The 4,483-nt window shown below is 38.9% G+C and overlaps 1 protein-coding gene and 1 long non-coding RNA gene across 6 annotated transcripts in view; one reads left to right on the top strand and one right to left on the bottom strand.

Annotated features, from left to right (window-relative positions):
• LOC106876727 (uncharacterized) overlaps window positions 1–4,483 on the top strand; it is a 1,061,911-nt gene that overhangs the window by 108,344 nt on the left and 949,084 nt on the right. The gene's annotated exons all lie outside the window — the stretch shown is intronic.
• LOC106876728 (uncharacterized) overlaps window positions 1–4,483 on the bottom strand; it is a 363,609-nt gene that overhangs the window by 163,158 nt on the left and 195,968 nt on the right. The window lies entirely within an intron of this gene.

The raw sequence follows: 4,483 nt of genomic DNA, 5'->3' as shown, positions 1-4,483 counted from the left end.
TGCTGGAGCACCACCTTTAGTTGAGCAATTCGACCCCAGGACTTATTCTTTGTAAGCCTAGTACTTATTCTATCGGTCTCTTTTTGCTGAACCGCTAAGTTACGGGGATGTAAACACACCAGCATCAATTGTCAAGCGATGTTGGGGGGACAAACACAGACACACAAACATATACATACACACACATATATATATACATATATACGACAGGCTTCTTTTAGTTTCCGTCTACTAAATCCACTCACAAAGCTTTGGTTGGCCTGAGGCTATAGTAGAAGACACTTGCCCAAGGTGCCATGCAGTGGGCCTGAACTCGGAACCATGTGGTTGGTAAGCAAGCTACTTACCACACAGCCACTCCTGCGCCTATGGACTTCGCTTGAGAACCACTGTGTTAGATGGTTGACTGGAGTTATGTGCCACCAGCACAGATGCTTTTGCATACCACAAGCATGTGTACCAGTTACATGACACTGGCATCGGCCACAGCTATGATTTCACTTAGCTTGATGTGGCTTCTCAAGCACAGCATATTGCCAAATGTCTCAGTCACTTGTCATTGCCTCTCTGAAGTCCAATGTTCAAAGATCACACTTCACCACCTTGTCCCATGTCTTCCTGGGTCTACCTCTTCCAAAGTTCCCTCCACAGAGATCAGCACATTTTTACATATCTGTGCTTGTCTATATGCATCACATGACCATACCAGCACATTCGTCTTTCTCGCACACCACATCTAATATCTGATGCCTTTAATGCCCAACTTTTTTCTTGTGTGTTTGTGTGTGTGTTTATATATATGTTCACATTCTTGTCACTTGAGGGTCTGCCCAGATACATCTTCACCGCCATATTTTTTTTCTCTTTTCCAACTGGAGTAACCGTGTTTTACCCCTTACAGCAAGACACCTGTTGCTGTCCGTGTATCATATTTCAGCTATTGCATCACCTCAGTACCACACCTCCACTCAACTGAGAGGCCCTTGTTTTATGAGTTACATGGTGTCCTCCCTGGTGCTGGTGCCATGTAAAAAGCACTCAGTCTACATTGTGAAATGGTTGGCATTTGGAAGAGCATCCAGCCATAGAAACCATGCCAAAGCAGTCAGTAGAACTCGGTACAGTCCTTTGACTCACCTACTCCTGTCAAAGTATTCAAACCATACCAGCATGGAAAACCGGCATTAAATGGTAATGGTGGTGATGATGATGCTACTGCTACTGATGTTGATGATGCTGGTGATGATGATACTGTATCATCATCATCATCACCATTTTACCATCCACTTTCCAATGTAAGACAATGTTGTTGTTGTTGGCACTCCATCGCATACAACTTCGAGAGTTCCAGTTGATCCGATCAACGGAACAGCCTGCTTGTGAAATTAACGTGCAAGTGGCTGAGCACTCCACAGACACGTGTACCCTTAACGTAGTTCTCAGGGATATTCAGCGTGACACAGTGTGACAAGGCTGACCCTTTGAAATACAGGCACAACAGAAACAGGAAGTAAGAGTGAGAGAAAGTTGTGGTGAAAGAGTACAGCAGGGTTCGCCACCATCCCCTGCCGGAGCCTCGTGGAGCTTTAGGTGTTTTCGTTCAATAAACACTCACAACGCCTGGTCTGGGAATTGAAACCACGATCCTATGACTGCGAGTCCGCTGCCCTAACCACTGGGCCATTGCACCTCCACCAGTGCATGATAGTGTAGTTTTAAACATAGTGACCTTGAAAATAAAGGTCACAGTACCTTTGATCAGTAGATCTGTTTTAGATCAGGGACGCTTAGAATGTATGTGTTTGTGGGAATACACATGTGTGTAAACAATAAACAATAACAACAACACAAAAGACTGAGCCAGGGGAATTTGCTCAAATTCCATAAACAACAGTAACAACAACAACAACAACAACAACAAAAAGCCAAAGATATTTCAGTTTCCAGGATTATTTGGCCTCTTTTTGGTGAGGCCAAATGAAATACCATTTGAAATACTATAAAAACATACTATCAAAATCAATAAAACATATCTTAAATTTTGCATGAGCCTGGAATTTACTATGAGTTTGCTAAGTGGTTATTGATTATCTTAAAATGCTGTGAAAATGTCCAGTGGGTTTTTGAAACAAGTTTCAGCATTAAATATCAAAAGAAGGTAGCCATTGATGAGGGTAAGGTAGGGAGGAAGTTACCAAAACAAGTAGTTTTAATGTCCATTTTATAAATAATGGTAGTCAATATTTACAGTCCTTGTTTATATACAGTCAATGACCACAAGTTGTTTTATTTGTTTATTTATTTACTAATTTTTTTTTTGTCTATTGTTCCCGCATCCTACTGCAAATGGTAGGAGACTGTATCTCCACTAATATCAAGATGTATCCTTTATTATCTCATGTTCAACCTCCCTTGTGCAAAACATAAGCCATATATGCAGCTTTCAGAAAGTATTAGATATTTCATCTTTTCATTAAAACTGACACAGAATTAATACTTCTTCTGGTTCGAGTTAAATACGATACGATTGTTCTTCACCAAACATTTACTTTTTCTTTCTCACTTCAAAATCATGCATCAGTAATTTTTCTTGTCGTCTACTTTATAGATATTCAAAATAATATATTGTGTTCTAAATCGTATATTTGTGTTAGTAACAGCCACTGTATTATTTTTAACTCTTTATTAGACAAATAGGTAAAAATAAGTCACATTTGATCATGCTTCAATGGAAAGTTTATAGTTGCATATAAAGTAATATTTTTAGTTCTGTTAAATATATGCAAGTTCAGACATGGCTGTTCTGTTCAATGCATAAGTACTGGATGCAAGGTGAAACATGGATGCAGGCATAGCTATGTGGTTAAGTGGTTTGCTTTGCAAGCATAAGGTTTCAGTTTCAGTCCCACAGCTCATCTTGAGCTACTATCTTTTATTGAAGATTTGAACTGAATTATGACATGTAAATGGATTTGGTAGAAAGAAACTGTGCAGAAGCCCATTATGTGTGTGTATTTTACACACACACACACACACGCACACACATATATACGAGGAAAAGTCAAAAACTATCTGCACTTTCTCCATAACATATCTTTATTATTGTCACACTGCCTTCTGCGCATGTGTGTTTATAGTTGGTACTATTGTGGTCATGTGATCGAAGTTTGAGCCTGATCACACCATTTTTCTTTCTAGCTTTACAGTATAAGCATAGTTGCTACACTAGCAATGTGCACCAAAGAAAAACAAAGAACAGTGATCTGATCCACAGTGTATGATCAACAATGCAAGATACAGTGCTTTGCTGGCCAACAAGCTGAAGCCTGCAATTCACACCAGACGCTGAAGCCTATTGTCAAAGAAAGTTTTGTTGTTGCATGACAATGCATGCCCACACATGGCCACCCAGACGATTGAAACCATTAACCAATTTGGATTTGACAAACATGCTCCCTGGTCAAGGAACTGAACCCACAATCTTAAGATTACGAGCAAGGCAACTTAACCAATAGACCAACCATGTGTGTTAACTAATAGGAAAATATCCACCTTGTTTTCAGTGTTCTGAAGTGGACTGGAAATTGTGTTAACGAGGTGTCTGGTTTATGAATGGGAAACCATACTGCTTTCCTATTCAAAACTCTATTATTATTCTAAGTGATTAAAAAAAAATATAGTAATTCATTTCACACATAAGCAAAACAATAAACATCAAATATCAATTATCTCATTTCTGCTTGACTTATAGGCATTTGTATCCTCAAGAGGTAACAAAATTGGAGTAGTGACATTCATTTTTTTCTTTTCAACAAAATGGCTGCCATTTGGTGTAGAATTATCAAACAGGGTGTTTATTAATATTTTATATTGAAATTGGTGCACAATAGCATTGTTCATTACAAGTTTTCAACAGGTCAGTCTCTGGTTCACTGTATTAACCCTTTAGCATTCACACTGGCTGTATCCAGCCCAAATATTCTACCTGGTTTATGTTCAAACTGGCCAGATCTGGCCACTCACACCTTCCCTACAATGCCATTCTAAAACTAAAGCAATTACGTCATCAAAATTTCAAAGCTGTAAGGTAATTCATGATTAATACAAAACAATGTGAATGTAATAAGTATTATGTTTAAAAGAGTAATCTGAATGCTAAAGGATTAATAACGTTGAGATGTAAAGGAGAGTGCATGTTACTCATTGCAGAACAACTATCACAAAGGATTTCACTCAACAAATACAGTTGTTTCATTCCAGTTTGTTCACTATTGTTTACATCCTTTGCCAATGGACATATGTATACAGCTATGCCTAGGAGTGGGGTTGCTCTGAATGTGTACCTGTCTTGGATATGGTAGTCTTTCTGTCCTGTGTCACCATGGAAAGTGGATGCAAAACAATGACGATGATAATGGTGATCTCTCTCTCTCTCTCTCTCTCTCTCTCTCTCTCTCTCTCTCTCACACACACACACACACAC

Source organism: Octopus bimaculoides, chromosome 3 (genome assembly GCF_001194135.2).
Source record: "Octopus bimaculoides isolate UCB-OBI-ISO-001 chromosome 3, ASM119413v2, whole genome shotgun sequence".
Classification (NCBI taxonomy): Eukaryota; Metazoa; Mollusca; class Cephalopoda; order Octopoda; family Octopodidae; genus Octopus; species Octopus bimaculoides.
This window is presented reverse-complemented; position numbering and strand designations above follow the sequence as displayed.